Source organism: Balearica regulorum, chromosome 2 (genome assembly GCF_011004875.1).
Source record: "Balearica regulorum gibbericeps isolate bBalReg1 chromosome 2, bBalReg1.pri, whole genome shotgun sequence".
NCBI classification, from domain to species: Eukaryota; Metazoa; Chordata; class Aves; order Gruiformes; family Gruidae; genus Balearica; species Balearica regulorum.
In genome coordinates this window covers 74,211,963-74,233,105 of record NC_046185.1, presented here as the reverse complement: position 1 = coordinate 74,233,105, position 21,143 = coordinate 74,211,963, and the positions used below count along the sequence as shown (strand labels likewise).

General features: G+C 41.3%; 1 long non-coding RNA gene across 1 annotated transcript; it reads right to left on the bottom strand.

The window, feature by feature from the left end:
• Positions 1-530: 530 nt before the first annotated feature.
• Positions 531-19,442, bottom strand: LOC142600742 (uncharacterized). The gene is made up of 3 exons (XR_012834304.1): positions 19,218-19,442; positions 2,432-2,535; positions 531-1,586 (listed from the first exon to the last, which is right to left on the bottom strand). It is a non-coding gene; the product is annotated as an uncharacterized LOC142600742 (long non-coding RNA).
• Between the last annotated feature and the right edge of the window lie 1,701 nt (positions 19,443-21,143).

The following is a 21,143-nucleotide window of genomic DNA, read 5'->3' as shown; positions in this document are numbered from 1 at the left end:
GGGTACTCTAAGTCTTTCAAAAGACACGATGCAATGCTCCACAGGTTAATGATGAGTGAGTATCTCTCTCACTTCGAAATAATTCATGAATTCACAATCAATCACACCAAATTTCTATTTTCTGTAACATTTATCTCTCCAACGAGACATGTTGCATTCCTCATATTATAGTGGAATCTCAGAATCAACACTGATGCCTTGAAAATGGTTTGGTTTATCTATCTACCACCACCACCTAGCCACAACAATCACACTTGATCTAAGATGAATCACAAAGTAACTAATTCCATTCTGGATGTAAAGATCGGGGTTTCATAACATAATTTTCTTCAGGCAGTCAATAACCAGGTTAATGACTTTGATGGATAGACATCAGTTTCATAAATAGCGCAAGATCAGAAAAATAAAGAGTCTTTTCATTATTTTGTTCTCTGGCTATGGCTTAAGGAAGAATGTCCTGTAATGTAGAGACACAAAAATCTCTGAAGAATGGCCTCTGTCATCCTATAATAAATAGCTGTACTGTTGTCCAAACCATGTTCAGACCATAAAACACATTATGTGTACAGTTTTAAAGACAGCTAAAAGAAGGGCGATTTACATTTCAGCCACCTAAGTACGAACAATGAAGAGCAAAAAACTCCATGGAATATAATTATCAAATGAGAGCCAGCTCACTGAATTCCTGCTGGTCACTTCTCTGCTTGAAAAAACATTTACGAAGAGAGTCAAAGGGAGACAGGAGCTCGAGATCACAATTACTTCATTAAATTTATACACAATCAAAATAAGCAGCAGCTAGTAGCTGTTCAGACACCACATAAGAAAGACATTAGCAAACATATTAAAAATACATGAACATGAATGTGCAATGCTGAACAGCAGCAGAACAATTATAAAGTTGAAGTTTTATAGTGCTTTACAGAAATTTTCCCAGGAAATTAATTCTGAGGCTTAGCCTTGGTAAATTTAGTATGTGAACTGTGCACTTGTAATTAGGAGATGGCAATAATGAACTAAGACTTCAAATCACTGGCATCCAAAATTGCAGAAAATCTCAATAAACTATTTGCAAAAAAATCAGTACACGGTTTACTAAATATATATTCTGTCAACTGGGCAATAAAAACAGTAAGAGAGTTTCACTGAAATCACAAAGGAGTACATCTGAAGTTTTCACCACCATAGGAAATTGAATTAATGTAGTCTAAATACAATTTGTATCAATTATGATACAATCTAAGGTCTAAAGGCCTTCAAAGTTAAGTATTAAAGGATAAAGACAGCTTGTGAAAGAGCTGAAATTGAATTTAAGATCATACTATGAATTCACTTCTTACTCTCACAACAGCATGAAAGAGCATTCTGACAAGCAATAAAAATTGCAAGTTAAAAGAAATAGAATCTAGTTCACAAACAAGGATTTGATACTTGACGTCACTGCACGAGAAACAATGCTCCAAAACCAGCTAACAGCAGTTTGAGCATCATCCAGGACCGATTTGTACATCTTGAAGTTGCATTTTCTTCAGTAGCAGAGAAATATCTGAACTCCAGACAAGCTGAGCAAACATATGCAGTTAAACCTGGTGGAATAATGAAGTGGATGAACTACAGCCACATGGAGACCAATAAGAAAAATATGTTCTATTAAGCACTTAGTATGTTGAGCCACTAAGAGCGCTAATTACTCCCCAGTGTATGGTAGATTGAAGTGAACTGTTTACCCAAAATTACCCGGCATCTGTTATGTGCCAATGACAATTTTTATCAACTTTCTTAATTGAGAACAGCAACATCACATGCACCAGACTATTTGAAGCAACACAGAATGATTTTAGCCTTCCTTCTATACATGAAGTTTTCAAAGTTATAACATATTAAAAAAGCAATGTTTGTGGACCTACTGGAATATAAGACTTGAACCACATAGCTTAACCTGATTAAAAATACATTTATATTACAAAGAAATAAGAAACAGTAGATAGGCAAAAATGCATCATCATCTGCAAAAGAACATGATAATTTTAAGCTCTTCTTTTCGTTATTAGTTTTTGAGGAAGTATCAGCCTATTGTTTCATAGGCAGTAGCTGATCAACTCTTATGACAGAAGAAAGCCCCTCTATATGTTAGGACCATAGTTATGCAAATATTGTTGCTAGGATATGGAGGGGAATTTGAGGGGGCAGGGGGGGTGGAGAAAGGGAGGATGAATCTCTTGTAACTCTGCACTTCACTGAGTGAGGAGGGAAGGAAGGAGGAATCCGGTCAGTGTGGAATCCTGAATTTTCAAGGCTTCTAAGAAAAGATTGTCTAAATAAAATAATACTAAATAACAATGCCCAGGACATCAAATGATCGTCTACCCCATTCCACATGCTTCCCTTTCCTTTACACTGATGAAAAGTTGAGGGAAAGTAAATGTGTCACCTTAAGAAGTACATATCCTTCTCATTTTTCAATATCCAGCCAACTATACAGAGCAGCAAGCGAGGAGACAGTGAAGTCAGTCTCTAGCCATCCATTTTCCATCCCTGTTTAGTCACAGAAAAATCCAGAGAGGAATAGGTCAGCAGCCAGCATTTGATTACCTTGTGGTAGGATGGAAGCAAAGGAGAAATTTTGTTTCTTTCACATAACCCAGTTGGGCTATGTCATATCATAAATCAAATAGAGACAAGTGCGTGCAGAAAGGTGTGTTTTATTTGAATCAAGAAGCAATTGTTCTTAACTACCTGTAATAAATGGAAAAATAAAAGTGATAGGAATAATAGCAGTATTATGTCATAATCCAGTAAATTAACAGTTCAAAGTGAACATATTCAAAATAATACAAAGAAGAAAATTTAGAAAAATATCTATATTACAATTTAGAAATGTATAAATACCATTCCAATATTATCTAAAGAAATATTTAATTCATTGACGTGGTTTAGCCCCAGCCGCTCGCTCACCCCTCCCCCGGCGGGATGGGGAGGAGAACGGAAAAACAACGGCAAAGCCTCGAGGGTTGGGATAAGGGCAGTTTACTGGGACAGCAAGGGAGAGGGAGAACAATCAACAACAGTGCTGATAACAGATAGTAACAATGGTGATAACAGAGAACGATTTTACCGATCCGACGACCGACCGACCGGACGCTCGACCCGTCCCGGAGCCCCGCCAACACGCCGAACCCGCCCCTCCCCGCCTGGCCCCCTTTTATGGGGAGCATGATGTCACATGGTATGGAATAGCCCCCGGCCAGCTTGGCTCACCTGTCCTGGCTCCTTGGGAAATTAACTCTATCCTTGCCAGAACCAGGACATTATCCACCCCTTATTCCATACCATCTACGTCATGCCCAGATTATTTTACAGAACTCATTGCCTTACTCTATGGGCTATTGCTCTAAAATGTCTGTCGAGTTCATTTAGTCCAGGGTTCTGGGTTCCATCTGCCATTACAGTCTCTCAGAGCAGGAGCAATGGTGCGTGCAGCTGGATTGTTGCACGCTGCATCCGGAGTCTTCACAGCCGGTGTATCTGGTATGGTCCATGCTCACAGTCTGGATGCCAAAGATGTGATTTTTCGATGAAGTTTCTGGGCACCAGTTGAAGGCAGTTCTAGTTCCATCATCGTGGCACTTTGCTCAGTTTCAAAGTCCATCCTTCATTAGTTTTGGGTGATTCTTATGGTCATACCATTGATACAGTATATCGCTATTAATATCATGCAATTTAATTTATTGGCTATTTTCACCCAAAATCAAATCCCCTTGGGGTACACACCGGACTTCCCCATCTTTTCTCATCACCCACCAAGTGCACCCTGGTCCCTGAGCAAAAGCAATCCCGCAGATGGGCTTGCCTTTGCTTGAAGCAGGGATAACCCAAACTGTTTTACCCAACATATTTTTCATGTGCACTACAGGAACTTTATCTCCTTCTACTGGGCGTGGGAATTTTGACTGGGCAGGGCCAGCTCGATTGGCAGATCCCCTAGTGTTAACTAACCAGGTGGCCTTTGCTAAATGCGTATCCCAGTGTTTGAGAGTCCCACCACCCATTGCCCTCAGGGTGGTTTTTAGCAGCCCATTACACCTTTCAACTTTCCCAGAGGCTGGCGCATGATAGGGGATGTGATACACCCACTCAATACCATGCTCTTTGGCCCAGGTGTCTATGAGGTTGTTCCGAAAATGAGTCCCGTTGTCTGACTCAATTCTCTCTGGGGTGCCATGTCGCCACAGGACTTGCTTTTCAAGACCCAGAATAGTGTTCCGGGCAGTGGCATGGGGCACAGGATATGTTTCTAGCCACCCAGTGGTTGCTTCCACCATTGTGAGGACATAACGCTTGCCTTGGTGGCTTCGCGGGAGCGTGATGTAGTCGATTTGCCATGCTTCCCCATATTTATATTTCAGCCATCGGCCTCCATACCACAGAGGCTTTACCCGCTTGGCTTGCTTGATTGCAGCGCATGTTTCACATTGATGGATGACCTGTGAGATGGCGTCCATGCTCAAGTCCACCCCTCGATCACGAGCCCATCTATATGTCGCATCTCTTCCTTGATGACCTGAAGTGTCATGGGCCCACCGAGCTAGAAATAATTCACCCTTACGCTGCCAGTCCAAATCCACCTGAGCCACTTCAATCTTGGCAGCCTGATCTACCTGCTGGTTGTTCTGATGTTCCTCAGTGGCCCGACTCTTGGGTACGTGGGCATCTACATGACGTACCTTTACAATCAGCTTCTCTAGCCGGGCAGCAATATCTTGCCACAGTGGGGCAGCCCAGATGGGTTTGCCTCTACGCTGCCAGTTGCTCCGCTTCCACTGCTGTAACCACCCCCACAGGGCATTGGCCACCATCCATGAGTCAGTGTAGAGGTACAGCGTTGGCCACTTTTCTCTTTCAGCAATATCTAAAGCCAGCTGGATGGCTTTCACCTCTGCAAACTGGCTCGATTCACCTTCTCCTTCAGCAGCTTCTGCAACTCGCCGTGTAGGACTCCATACAGCGGCCTTCCACCTTCGATGCTTTCCCACAATGCGACAGGACCCATCAGTGAAGAGGGCATATGGTTTCTCATCTTCTGGTAGTTTATTATACGGTGGGGCTTCTTCAGCACGTGTCACCTCCTCCTCTGGCGACATTCCGAAATCTTTCCCTTCTGGCCAGTCTGTGATCACTTCCAGAATCCCTGGACGATTGGGGCTTCCTATTCTAGCCCGTTGTGTGATCAGCGCAACCCACTTACTCCACGTAGCATCGGTTGCATGATGTGTAGAAGGAGCCCTCTCTTTGAACATCCAACCCAGCACTGGGAGTCGGGGTGCCAAGAGGAGCTGTGCTTCAGTGCCAATCACCTCTGAAGCAGCTCGAACCCCTTCGTAGGCTGCCAATATCTCCTTTTCTGTTGGAGTGTAGCGGGCCTCGGATCCTCTATATCCCCGGCTCCAAAACCCCAGAGGTCGACCTCGAGTCTCCCCTGGTGCTTTCTGCCAGAGACTCCAGGTAGGGCCATTCTCCCCGGCTGCGGTGTACAGCACATTTTTTACATCTGGTCCTGCCCGGACTGGCCCAAGAGCTACAGCATGAACTATTTCTTGTTTAATCTGTTCGAAAGCTTGTCGTTGCTCAGGGCCCCATTTAAAATCATTCTTCTTCCGGGTTACATGGTAGAGAGGGCTTACTATCAAACTGTAATTCGGAATGTGCATTCGCCAGAAACCCACAACACCTAAGAAGGCCTGTGTCTCCTTTTTGTTGGTTGGTGGGGACATGGCTGCTATTTTGTTGATAATATCCATAGGGATTTGACGCCGCCCATCATGCCACCTTATGCCTAAAAATTGGATTTCCTGCGCAGGCCCCTTCACCTTACTTCGTTTTATGGCAAAGCCAGCCTGCAGCAGGATTTGGATTATTTTCTTCCCTTTCTCAGAAACTTCCTCTGCTGAGTTGCCCCATACAATGATGTCATCAATGTATTGCAGGTGCTCTGGGGCTTCACCCTTTTCCAGTGCAGTCTGGATCAGTCCATGGCAAATTGTGGGGCTGTGTTTCCACCCCTGGGGCAGTCGATTCCAGGTGTACTGGACGCCCCTCCAAGTGAAGGCAAACTGCGGCCTGCACTCTGCTGCCAAAGGGATCGAGAAAAATGCATTAGCTATATCAATTGTGGCATACCATTTGGCTGCCTTTGACTCCAGTTCATATTGAAGTTCCAGCATATCCGGCACGGCAGCACTCATGGGCGGTGTGACTTCATTCAGGCCACGATAGTCTACCGTCAGCCTCCACTCGCCATTGGACTTCCGCACTGGCCATATGGGACTGTTAAAGGGTGAGTGGGTTCTGCTGATCACTCCCTGACCCTCCAGTTGATGAATTAGTTTGTGGATGGGAACCAGGGAGTCTCTGTTGGTGCGGTATTGCCGCCGGTGCACAGTTGTAGTAGCAATCGGCACCTGTTGCTCTTCAACCTTCAGCAACCCTACAACAGAAGGGTCCTCCGAGAGACCAGGCAAACTAGACAATGGTTCAATTTCCTCCGCTTCTAAGGCAGCTATTCCAAAAGCCCACCTGTAACCTTTTGGGTCTTTGAAATACCCTTTCCGGAGGTAGTCTATGCCCAGGATGCATGGAGCCTCTGGCCCAGTCACAATGGGGTGCTTTTGCCACTCATTCCCAGTTAGACTTACTTCAGCCTCCAACAGAGTCAACTGTTGGGATCCCCCCGTCACACCAGAAATAGATATTGGTTCCACCCCTTCATAGTTCGATGGCATTAGGGTACACTGTGCACCCGTGTCCACTAGGGCCTTGTACTCTTGTGGGTTCGATGTGCCAGGCCATCGGATCCACACAGTCCAATAAACCCTATTGTCCCTTTCCTCCACCTGGCTGGAGGCAGGGCCCCTCTAGTCCTGCTCGTCATAGTCACTACTCACGTCTTGCAAAAAGGACTTAGAGGTCCCTTCAAGAGGATCAGAAGTGCGATCTGGCCTTTCACTTGGTCTGGGGGGCTGCCCGGTGGAAACTGGAGCAGCATTCTTTCTGGAAGAGTCCCTTCTTACAGCTGTCTTGCCTTGTAGCTCATGTACGCGTGCCCGCAGGGTTGAGGTGGGCTTCCCATCCCATTTCCTCATGTCTTCTCCGTGGTCACGCAGGAAAAACCACAGGATACCTCGTGGTGTGTATGCTCTATATCCCCTCTCTGGAGCAGAAAAACGCTTACTCCTAACAGCTGAAATGCGGGTCTGTACAGGTGGGGAGTAAGATATATCCTCTTTGAGTTGCCGGACATCCTGAGACAGTTTCTCCACAGCCGAGACTAGGGAGGAGGAAAGGCTCTCTTCATACTGCCGGAGCCGGCCAGCCACTTCGTCCACCGTGGGTGCCTCTTCACTTTTCCAGTCGATTACTGCCAGTGAGTTGGCGTACGAAGATGGTGCACTTCGCACAAATTTTCGCCACATGGGTCGGGTACAGTGGACTTCATCAGGGTCTGTGGGCAACTGTGCATTGTCCGGATCATAATAAACCATCTCCCGCACAGCTAATTCCCTCAGATATTGAATACCTCTCTCCATAGTGGTCCACTTGCCTGGCCGACATACGACATCTTCACTGAAAGGATACCTTTCCCTCACACTTGACAGGAGGCGCCTCCAGAGGCTAAGGGCCTGTGCCTTCTTCCCAATTGCTTTGTCAATGCCCCCTTCCCTAGACAAGGATCCTAGCTGCTTGGCCTCCCTGCCCTCCAGTTCCAGGCTACTGGCCCCATTATCCCAGCAGCGGAGCAGCCAGGTAATAATATGCTCCCCTGGAAGGCGGCTGAAATCTTTCCGCATATCTCGCAGCTCACTCAGGGACAGGGATCGAGTAATCACTTCTGGTTCTGGCTCTTCTTCTTGTTCTCGTGATGGCCCCGGTTCATCATCATCTTTCACTAAGCGAACCGATTTCCTTGTGTATTTCTTTTTGTGTATAGGGGCAACTGATACTGGTGTGGGTTGATCTTTTGGCTCGACTACAGTGCCTGTTGCGGGGGTTTGGGTAGCTGCAGTGCCTGTCGCAGGGGTTTGGGTAGCTGCAGTGCCTGTCGCAGGGGCCTGGGCAGCTGCAGTGCCTGTCGCAGGGGCCTGGGCAGCTGCAGTGCCTGTCGCAGGGGCCTGGGCAGCTGCAGTGCCTGTGGGTCCACTCTCTCCCTCTGGATGGTGCTGTCTACTATCCAGCAGTGTTTGATAGATTGTGGCCAGGGCCCAGCACAGCGCAGTAAGTTGTGTCTCCTTAGAATCCCCACAGCATTTTCCTTTCAAATATTCTACCATTTTATCAGGGTCTTGCAATTGTTCAGGAGTGAAGCTCCAAACCATTGGGGGTGAAAAGGTCTCTAGATACCCACCCATACTCTCCCAAATGCCATGCCAGCCCTGACCATTCAGCCTTGGGGAAGATCCCTGGGTGGTACTCTTGAAAAGATTTTTGCTAACCCTGAACAGGAGTGGGAAAGCATTCAGGAGACCTAGCAATAAGAATATAATGGCCTGAACATTCCAAGGGTATTCAAAATACTCAAAAATTGTTGTAACCAACCAAAAGGGAAAAGAGGAGGTGAAAGAGTGGGAGAAGGTATCCCCCCCTGTCTTCCCCATAGATTGGGTCCAATTATTAATCAATTCTGAAAGATATTGACCGAGGTACGGGCCTGACCTAAATGCTACATACACATACCAGCTCAGACCCATGACTGTCAATGATATCTTATCATAAGTCATTATCACACAATATAACAACATGAGAACACGAACCCCTCTCCCAGAGGTGATAAACAGCACCGCAGGGATTGCATAGAGTAAACATGGGTTTACAAAACAGAGCCATGTGAGCAAACAGAACATCATTATAACCAGTGACTGTTTCAATAACATCATAAATGCTTTTAACAACTTTGTTTTAACACACTTGGGTCAGACTTGCCGTTATCACAACCCCTCGAGCCCCACGTTGGGCGCCAAAAAGGACTGACGTGGTTTAGCCCCAGCCGCTCGCTCACCCCTCCCCCGGCGGGATGGGGAGGAGAACGGAAAAACAACGGCAAAGCCTCGAGGGTTGGGATAAGGGCAGTTTACTGGGACAGCAAGGGAGAGGGAGAACAATCAACAACAGTGCTGATAACAGATAGTAACAATGGTGATAACAGAGAACGATTTTACCGATCCGACGACCGACCGACCGGACGCTCGACCCGTCCCGGAGCCCCGCCAACACGCCGAACCCGCCCCTCCCCGCCTGGCCCCCTTTTATGGGGAGCATGATGTCACATGGTATGGAATAGCCCCCGGCCAGCTTGGCTCACCTGTCCTGGCTCCTTGGGAAATTAACTCTATCCTTGCCAGAACCAGGACATTCATTTTTGTGGATCTTTTCCTAAGAACAACATAAAAATCAGTCTTAATTTATTCTATTAAAACTGATGAGGTTTAATATAAAAAAAGATCCATTTTTCTGGTTTTCTACTTTCTAGTTAACTCTTAACATTCGGTAATACAAAAGATGCCCTTTCACACACACGTATATATGGGGTTGTTCTGGTTTTGGCTAGGATAGAGTAAATTTTCTTCCTAGCAGTGGGGACAGTGCTGTGGTTTGGATTTAGGGTGAGAATAATATTGATCATATACTGATGTTTTGGTTGTTGCCAAGCAGTCAAGGACTCTTCAGCTTCTCATACTGCGCTGCCAGCAAGGAGACGAGGGGTGCACGAGGAGCTGTGAGGGGACATAGCCGGACAGCTGACCCAAACTGGCCAAAGGGATATTCCATACCATATGACGTCATGCTCAGTATATAACTGGGGAGTTGGCTGGGGGCTGATGATTGAAAACTAGCTGAGCATCAGCTTTGGGCAGTGAGAAATTGCACTGTAGTAGTAATACTACTGCTACTACTAATAATAATATATACAAAACCAGTCGTCCTCCTCCTCCTCCTACTACTACCTTTTTCGTTCCTTTCCTTTCCTGTCCTATGAAACCGTCTTTATCTCAACTCACGAGTTTTACCTTTTTTTTTTGTGATTTTCTCCCCCATCCCACTAGGAGGGGAGCAGTGAGCGAATGGCTGTGTGGTATTTAGCTGCCTGCCAAGCTAAACCACAAAGGGCTTTTATATTCCATCAGCACATTCAAACTGAAGCAGTCCTTCTTCTGTCCTCAAATATTGTAGCAGTAAGCAGCTGCAAAAAAATAACAATTTCCTTACACTTCAGTATTTATATATTTCTTCTATGTTTCATTGTTTAAACATACTGATTTTCATACATTCTTTTATGCTTAATTTTGTCAGCCCTGTAGCCAAACAAGCTATTAAGACAGAAGAGCCTTATGACTGTAGAGAAAAATGAAACCAGCAAACTCCTTTTGGAAAAGGCTTCTAATTAGAATCAAGACCATAGTAAAAAGAAGTAAAGAACTTTATCAGAAACAGAAAAGAACAATTGTGGAAGACATTTGAGACTATGAAAGAACACAACACAAGTCTGTTGTACTACCTTTTCTGTTCATCAAAGCAGCAGAAAGTAACAAACCTGATTAGAATGAAAAAGTGGCATATTTAGTGTCAGTGAGAGAAATATAATAAAACAGAGTCTCCCCTGTAAGCTAGAAGATAAATTCTGTCTTTAATTTTTTATCACAAGCATGTGAGGATCTGCTTCAGGTAACCTGTCTGATAAGGGTTAATTACCTCTCTGTATTTACATTACTGTGTTTTTAGACAGATTCAGTACTGCTTATCCAGCACCACCAGCTGAATGTACTTGCTTAGAGACATGAAGAAATTGTGACAAATCAAACCCCTGATGCAGATCAGACCTTGCACCTACTGTTTGTTTCCTGGGCTGATTTACAATGAAATCTTAGGAATCATTACCGATGCATAAAAACACTGATATTTGTCTTTACAGCCAACTATCATCTGCTTAAGTATGCACCAATATTCTCTCTGAACTTTGTTATTTTATGTAGGTAAGAGAGTCTCAAAAAATGTTGTTTTCTCTATAAGAGGTAGCACACAGCACCACTCTAACAGCTGTAAGTGGGCTACAGGTTAGACGGCTGTGTAGCATGCACTAAATGATGTCTAAGATTATAGTATGAGAATTTCATGTTTTGTAGTTACTGAAATAGCTGTTAAAGCTGTGCAGAATATCTTTGCAAAAAAGATATCAGAACAGATTTGGACCTCTTTACATGGTACATAAAAAGGAAAATGTTATCAAACAAAAATAAGCCGTCAAAATTAAGTACTCCAGCAGAAATACATCAGCAGTAATGTAAACTGTAGAAGTAAGAGCTACAAAATAGTTTAGCCTGTATTGGTGATAATTCATTAAAAAAAAAAAAATCTTCAAAAGTTTCTGTCTAACAAAGCTAAATGTATATCCAAGTAGAACTAAACGGCCAAATACAATGGTTTTATGACAGCTGTATCAATGAACCTACACAGCTCATGGTCTTCAGCAAGTGCAAGATGGTTTCCTTAGATGCATCTTGAAAGTGTAACAGGGTTCCCTCTGGAATCCTCTTTGCTTAGTATGAACAACAGAATTACAAACAGCAAGTTTCAAACCTACTCCAGTCAAGCATTTGGGACAAGTAGCATGTTAACAAGCCTTTTCATATGCTTAAGACTGAAATTGAGGCCTCAGCACACAAAAGATACCTCAATATTGTTCTTCTAGCATTTCTTGTTCTACTCCAGAAGCTGTCCGTCTGACATGTCCATTTCCCAAAGGTGGTATATGTTCTACAGAAACCAGGTATAAAATAACCTGTGAGGAAAGGCTTCTTATTGAGGATTCCTCCTGGGAAGGTTTAAGGTGTTGTCAAAAGACATACTAGTTGACTCCTATCAATTTTAAAAAACAGTATCTCAGGATAAGAACAGAGAAAAGAGAGAAATATAATTTTCTAAGGGAAGAAAACAAAAATAGGAGGAGCAGAGTTAAGTATAAGTCACCCTCCAAGAGCACTGGGGGAATCCAATGTAGGCAAAGGGGAGGCAGCCATCAGGGGAAGTTTGGATGTAATTAGATGGAGCAGGGACAAAGTCAAATATAGTTCACCAGACCAAATAGAGAGAGGAGTGCTGGCCTGGTTTAACATTAACTGGGACTAAGAGGGTAAGATACAAACTTCCAGGCCTTGGAGTCAAAGATCACAATTTTGAAAGGAAAAGCCTTCTTAAACCTTTCTTTGTCAAATGAATAAACAAGTACGCAAGGGAGAGATGATGCCGAGATGCTGGTTAATGAAATAATTATGGGAAATGTACAAGGCTGGGGCTGGTGACAAAGGAATCTTTGAACTTTCATAGTGTGTTTTAAGTCTTTCTTGGCTGTTTCTTTTCCATACTTCTCCAATTAAACATAAATAAATTTTAATTTCTGTTCTGAATACTTAACACTATGCAGCAAATTATTCTGGTAATTGAATAAAAATGCTCTCAAAATTGTTTTATTTTCAATATTTAAATGAGTCAGACATCTTCATCTTAATCAGACTTGTAGCTGTTAAAGAAAGTATACAAAATGCAATCTGGGAGTCCAGATTCCAAGTACATACCCAGATATAATCATGATTAGGACTACATAGTTACATAAATAGCAAGCACGATTGCACATAAATTATTATTCTCTTCTGAAAATAAATTTTGAGAGATCATTTATTGTTAAGATGTAGAGCAGGAGATAACCATCAAAATTTTACCATCTAAAACTTAATCTTCAATAGAGTTATCTGGGAATTAAACTACTGTAATAAGTCATTCAAATTCCAGACCTTAATTTCTTCTATATTTCTTTTATCCAAGGATTAAACAATTTCACAACAAAGGGTCCTCTTACTTTCAGGAACCCTACTGATATGGTACGACCTCCTGATGTGTTATTAGTGCTCTTCATCTGCATATTTACTTAATATCATAATTTGTTTCATCCAAGTATTATAATAAAATTTGATTACTACACCAGTTATGGAATTCAGGCAACCACCTGCAGCTACACCAGGAAATCACTTTTCAAAACACTCAAATTCATCTTTTCCATCTTCCTCCATTCTTCAGTTCTGTCTTCAATCAGACTAGTATTGCCGTCAGAATTTCTAGTCACCTTCTTGGACACTTCTACCCGATGTATATCTTCCAGCTTCCACCTTTCCCATTTGTCCTATTTATTGATTCACTTGTCTCATATTTTTGTTTTCTTAGATATTTCTTCATAGTGCCATTTTAGTTAGTGTTTCAACGTTTCAGTGTCACCTTTTTGTTTCAGGATATAAATGGTTTAACATTTCTTATTTTTTAAATTTCTTCTGCAAATTTACCTTCTTTTTTTCCTAGGTAATTCATGGTGTTTCCTAAAACTGCTCCACCTATACAATGTTCCAATTTACAAGCAATTAAAGTTGAAAATTCCATCTCATTTCTTGTTTCTTCCAAATTATTGTCTAGTAAAGAGAAACAGTTTGCTCTTCTTTCCTGTGGCTTTATACCCAATTTTGCCAAAATGGATGAACATCATTCCAAATCTGTACCAGTATAAAACTGAGCATCTAGAAATATCAGTGAGGGAAGAGAAAAAGAGAACAAATGCGATTTAAAATAACCCCAACAAACACATCTGCATGCAGGGATCATTTAACTGCCATTCAAATCCCATTTGACTTTATTAATTTTGTGATGGGCTGTGCTAAGATAACACTCTAGTCTGCTCATCAATCTCTCACTTATTTTGCAGGCAAGCAGTCTGCTTCTGATCACAATTAAGACCAGACCACTAACCAGATCATACAACCAGTTCAGTTGGGGCCAAATTAAAGTTTCTCCTATTCTCCACAGTTGTTCTCCTATCTGCATGCTAAGAAAGAGAAGATCTCTCTCCAATATTCATCTCCTAATTCATTTACACCTTATGCCAGCGGTCAAAAACACTGAATGTTCTCCATTTACTACATTTTGTTATAATTTGGGGGATTTAGTAGATTTTTACATATATAAATCTACTGAAAAGTCTACTATACAGATAAACTCTGCTCGCATATATATAAATTCCATACCTGGTAATTTTCTTTTCCCGTGTGAAACTCAAGAAAAAAAAAAAATAACTTTTCCATCTTTTATGGTCCTTTTCCACTTCCACCTCACTCTTACTGTTCCTACCAAACACTACAATGTCTTTCCACCATCTTTTGACTTGACTGCAAGTTACTTCCTACCTCCTTTCTCTTTTGCTTCAAACACTGGTCTCAAACTTCTGCCATTGAACAATGTTAATTGGTACAAATTTAGGACCTTTAGCAAATGAAGACAGAATCTTTCACTGGGTCAGTGATCCAAATGTGAGGAACATGATTTGACATAACTTTCCTTTGCTCTCAGAAACTACTTGCTTTCCTCCTTGTACAAGCTCTCCACCAGGGTCAGTTCTTAATTCTTAGAAAATGTCTTTAAATTTATATTTTAAATTTTAAATTATATTTTAACTGCTCTTAACTGTTCCGATCTTTAGGAAATCCCTTGGGTCCAAGTGAATCCAAAGTTTTTCTTTTTCCTCTAAGATGTCCAAAACATCTTAAAAGCTGACAAAACACATGTCCTCTTTTAATTATTTACCAAAACATGATGTAAAATCACAGTTCATAATTTTCCATTTCCAGATACCAATAATATTGTCAACATACAAAAGGAAGCAAGGCATGAAAAGCCCAAGGGATTTTCTTTTTCTCTTTCAAAGTCCTGCAGAAACATTTTACATTATTTCTATTAAAATTGGTTTCCTACCATGCACACACAGAGACTATTACAGCAATTTTCCTTTCAATTTTTTTAAAAATGAAAATTGGAAATATGCAGTGTCCCAAATTGTGAGTGATGCAGTTTTCATCCTTTCCTGTGCATGTCTTCCCTTCATTTTATTATTACAAGTGTGTCCGTCATCAAATGAAGCAATCTAGGTTTTCATATGTCTCTCCATCTACCTATTCATCCACCTACCTTTGGCTTACAGAGGGATACAATTTTCCCTCTAAGCAATACAATTAAATGCAAAAGTCATTGATGTGCTATGTGCTACTAGAAGCTGTCTTTACTAGTAACAGAAAACAATACTATTATGCCCAGTGACTGTTCATTTTTTTATTAAGTCTTCCAACTACCAATACATTCCCTAAAATCATTATATGAATAATACACCTTGTATATTTACCACTTAAGTAAAACATTACATTTAAAAATTCTTTTCACTAACACCACTTTTAGGATTGAGAAAATACAAGACACGCAATTCCAAGTGCCTTCCTTATATGATCTCCAATTTTGCATTTGAAGAAACATCATAGTATTGATAAGTTTAGATCTATTTCTTCCAGGAAAGACCTAAAAGATTATAACACAACATGTGTTTAGCAACTGAAATAATAAAATTTCTGGACCAAGTAGGAATCCATATTACTGAATTAAAAAACCCCACTGGTTTAGAAGTGTCTCCTTTTCAGACTGTCAGTCTGCTTAACTCTGATCTAGACTGCAAATACATTAAAGCATGGCCATTTTTCATGTCCAGGCAATGCAAAAAGCCAGATTCTGAACCTGGTGAGACAGTACTATAACCAACTGGTTCAGAGGCATAATGTTTTGTCTCAAGTACACTGTGAAAACTTTTACTTTTCTCACTTCTCTCTATGATTTTCAGAACAAAAATAGCAGAAGATATAATTTTAATTATTTCTATCCTCGCACTTTGGGTTAACTAAGCCATTAATCAAGAAACTAGGCTGCTTCTTGACTTGGTACCACCTTTACTGTGAGCTGATAAACTGGTAGAGAATCTATTTTGGAAGGGCTACAAACCAATCAAGAGCAGATAAAATGACAAAAGACCCATTCTTACATGGCCAGAGATGAGTAATCTTTGGTTGAATCCTAGCTCTTTGTCTGGAACAATCCTTCAGGATCTCTCATAACTCCATTGTAAGCCTTAAGCAAAGTAAGATACAGGCTGGTGCAATACAGGATGGACTTTCATCTTTGCAATATATTTCCAGCATTGGATCCATATGTAAAAGCTTTAGCAGAACACTTGACATTTCACTGTTCATATACGATAGCTAAAATATCACATGATGTCATGTCACAGATGGATGGTTTGACAGGTAACAATGACAAAGCCAGCTACCAGCCACTTATTTTCAGGACTGTAGCTTGACCAATGTGGTTTCACCAGTGCTTTTGGTATATATGGCACCAAGAGGTTTAAATCCTCTATGACAGATGATCATTTTGTAAAGTTTTAAAATAAAACTAAATATATGGTGGAAGCTCCTCTAATCCTAATGAATATAGAACAGATTAGTAGATAAACATAAATTTAAAACAGAAATATGCATAGAAACTGTGACAGAAATAAGAACATTATTTTAACCACATGATACAGTTTGCTGAAATAGAAATACTAGTATGAGAATTTACTATCTGTTTTTATATTATATGTTATTTTATGGAGGTTTTGCAGTTCAAAGTCTAAAACCATTTTTCATTATTTAATGAGATCCATCAACAATTTAATTAAAACCAAGTCTCTCTCACAATGCCATATGTATAGATTAATAAATTGGCAAAGTGTAGGTCTGGAAGATGAATATACGACAAGACAAGCAAAGATGGAGGAACTTGAGATCAGTATCAAAAAACCAAAAATTACATTCAGCCAGCCTAACTTCAGCAGGAAACAAAAAGACTCATTAACTTTTCTCATTAATACACTGTCTCTTTACAAATGACTAATTAACTTAAACATGTCAAACATCCCAAAAAGAAACTCGGTGTATGACGCATCTTCCCTTCCCTTGCTCTTTTTTATGTATGCTCAGTGATCACTCATTTACTTATAGGCAGGAGAAGAGCTTTACAGCTGGAACAAAAGCACTCTTTGGTGTTCAGTGCTGCGACTGATAATGTTGTCTGCATGGTAAGATTTTTGGTTTGGACAGGGTTTTTTCTTCATCTGTGTGTGGGAAGGAAAGGGGTAGAAAGTATTGCTTGTTTCTACATCCATTCCTCTAAAAATATATTTCTGACACATTTCCATATCTTATTCACAAACCATACCGCCGAAGAAATTTCATAGATTAAAAAATACATTTATGTATATCAAGGCACAAAAGGGCACAGACGTTCCTAGGAAGTGGGAGATGCACACCCGGATTCCTCCATTATTTTCCAGTCGCTCAATGAACACTTTGAAAATGGAAGAGCTTGAGTAGTTGATCCTTATGCTAACCATTGGATATTAGCATACATGGCCAGTATCAGTTTGTCTCCCAGGGATTCTGTGAAAGGTGGTCAGTGAAAGCTCCTAATTCCAGTTCACCAATTGTGCACGTGAAATAAAAGACACGCCTAAATTTTTCTCATATTCAAGCAGATTTGCAGGAACAAGAAAAGAGGCTCTCAATGCCATTTGTAAAGTAACTTTTCTGAACAGACCTGAAGATTGAAAATCACCCAAGCTTTTCTGTAAGAGATTTTTTGTTTGGATTTTTGTTGGTTGGGTTTTGGTGTGGGTTTTGGGTTTGGGGTTTTTTTTGGGGGGGGGAGGCTGTTTGTTTTGGTTTGGGGGGGGTTGGTGGTTTTTTGGGTTTTGTTTTTTTTTTTTTTTAAATAGACTGCACTTACAGCTTGCAATCAGTCACACCCAAAACTGCTATGGCTCACAGTGAGTAATTGCTATCATACCAGACCTCAAGCAAAAAAACAGTGATTAAGGTGCAATTTAAATGATTACATAAACTATTTCACCCTCCACATGTCAAAGTGAAACACCAGGTTCAGCAGGTTGAGACACTGAATAAACATGCTGGATATATTCACACATTGTGTTGCTATAAAGAAAGTTTTACTTTGCCTCAAGTGAAGGCATCAATCAGCCAGTTTTGACTCAGGGATTACAACAGATCAGATAAAAGAAGATTGGTATTTCTAATGAAGAAGGGCAGTTCACAAGATAAGGGGAGAATCAGCAAGAGTGCTCCCTCAGAAGTTCAGAAACAAAAGAGCTTTAAGGAAGAAAAAACAGATGTAAACAGAACGTCTGGAAACCACAAGGAAGACTAGCTGTAAAAACTACACGCTTCACCAGGAACTTGGTCTGTCTTGTGGATGTGATTAAAGTACCAAACAGCGTTGCAACATGGTGGTTCCCTGATACCTGCAGCAACTCCACTCCACACAGACTGAAGGGAGGGACTAATTTAAGTTCGATCCCAATAAAGCAGATGATGAATATTCTCTCATTTCTTCATCTGTATTTTTCATAGTAAATGTGATATGCTATATCAAATCTTGTAAGCAACTATTTTAAACTGGTATTTTATCTTAAATTGGCTTACCTTAAGAATGATCTCCTGGTAACTGTTCAACTTCATTGCATTCCAGACCTTCACACATAGTGATCCTTAATGCTGCCTACACGCTCCCCAGCAAATCGGTGCAGAGTATGCAGAAGGTAACAAACAGGTCTTTGCTCAAAACTTCACTGGTAGGGTTTGAGAGTTTCAATAATAGGGGTCCTAAGAAAAAATACTGTTTTCCAGCAGTAACTGCAGAAGTTCTTGTCATGTCTGAAATGTGGCAAAGATACTAACAGGCCTGGAACCATATCTTTCTGAAAACAGTGAATTATTTCTGTTGGAGAGATCCAAGGCCAAGGATACATTATTCAATTAGAGTTTGGTATCAGACTGGGAGGAGCAGGACGACATAGGGGACATCAGCAATTTCCAGGGTATGTTTTTCAATGTAATAGTCACAGACATTGGATTACTATACTCCAATCTTCTCCAAATTTCTAGAACTCAAAATTTCCCTTTTCTCATTTTTATGCTTCCTTATTATGACTTTGTCATTGAAACTGTGTTTTACAGTCTTACTTTGAATGAAATCAATGGAACACTCAATTCACAGACTCAGAACTCTAATGTATTGGCATCACAGTAGACCTCTTTCTGATTTTACTTCAGACTAGTTCACCCAGTATGCATCCATATAATTTTAGATCACCAGTGCATAAAAAGCTGATTTTGTTCTATTACTTTATAAATGTAATATGAATCAAGAAAAAAAAATACTATGCTTTCACATTCAAAGTGCAGGACAGGGTAACTTACCAAGTGTCATCACCACTGATTTTTCCCCTCAAGCCTCATTTATACCTGCTTCTTGGATTTTATTCAGGTATAGAATTTGCATTTAGATTGCTCTCCTAGAGGAGAAAAAAAAAAAACCACAACAAACCAAACCCACTCTGAAATCCTGTGACTTCTTTTAACCTTAATGCAGCAACAATCACAGTGATTGCATGTGGCTGAAAACATTTTAGCTTATCAATCTGCATTTCAGTATTTCCCATTTAACCAATCCAAAGTTGTTACCATCGAGTATTATTTTATCCCTTCCTACTCAAACTGTAAACAAGATGACAATGGTCATGATCACACTTTATGTTATGAAAGGTTAGATAATATTTCTTTCTAAGCTAAATACATAGTAAGTAAAAGCAAATAAATTTACAAAGATGACAAGAAATGTGTGACACTTAACAAGAGAACAATCTTGAACATTTCAAAAACACTGGTTAATGAAAAAGTCTTAAATTACTGAAATTAATACAGTTGCAGGAGAAAGCAGCCATAAATCTGTAATTGTGGATTTTATACTGGCAATAAACAGCAGACTTATCATGTTTTGATTTAATTCTTCAAATGTAGAAATTTTAAAACCAAGCCTTTTAATGTAACCATATGATATTACAAATACAGTACATAATTTCTTCTAGTCTCTGTAAATTCTCTTTAACAACTCTTCATCCCATTTTTAGCAATGGAGGAAATCTGATGACAGATTGTTTATTAGTTCATTAACTCAACATGAAATTTTCATCAATTAATTCTTCCCATTACGTTTTGAAAACATAAATAAACCTCCTCTTAGAACATTCTTCAGGCACCATAAAAATAACCAGCAGATTGTAACATGCTTCTCTACCATTTTTATGAATTCAGGGCATATGAGATAGATACTTATATACAAGAAAACATGCAACACCGCAAAAAACACAGAAGTGCAGTACTTAGTTCACAGATCGAATTTCTAGTATTGCAACCAATCTTTTGGGGGGACACTGCCTCCTTTATAAAGAGATAAGGGATTAGTAATCTATTAACAGCTGTGGTGGGTTGACCCTGGCTGAGGGCCAGGTGCCCACCAGAGCCGCTCTATCACTCCCCTCTTTCATTAGACAGAGGAGAAAAGGTACAATAAAAGAAAACTTATGGGTCGAGATAAGGACAGGGAGAGATCATTCTCTAATTATCATCACGAGCAAAACAGACCGAACTTAGAGAGGGAATTCATCTTATTTATTACTAAAGCAAAACAGAGTAGAGGAATGAGAAATAAAACCAAATCTTAAAAACACCTCCCCCCACCCCTCCCATCTTCCTGGGCTCAACTTCACTCCCGGCTTCAACCTCCACCCCCCCAGCGGCACAGGGGGACGGGGAGTGGGGGTTACGGTCAGTTCATCACACGGTGTTTCTGCCGCTTCTTCATCCTCAGGGGGAGGACTCATTGTTCCCCCGCTCCAGCGTGGGGTCCCTCTCACAGGAGACAGTCCTTCACGACCTTCTCCAACATGAGTCTCCTCCACAGGGTGCAGACCTTCAGGAGCAAACTGCTCCAGCGTGGGTCCCCCACGGGGTCACAAGTCCTGTCAGCAAACCTGCTCTGGCGTGGGCTCCTCTCTCCACGGATCCACAGGTCCTGCCAGGAGCTTGCTCCAGCGCGGGCTCCCCACGGGGCCACAGCCTCCTTCAGGTGCCTCCACCTGCTCCGGCGTGGGGTCCTCCACGGGCTGCAGGTGGAATCTCTACACCCCCTCATCCTCCCTCCATGGGCTGCAGGGGGACAGCCTGCTTCACCATGGTCTTCACCACGGGCTGCAGGGGAATCTTGCTCCGGCGCCTGGAGCACCTCCTCCCCCTCCTTCTTCACTGACCTTGGTGTCTGCAGATGTTCTTACATCTTCTCACTCT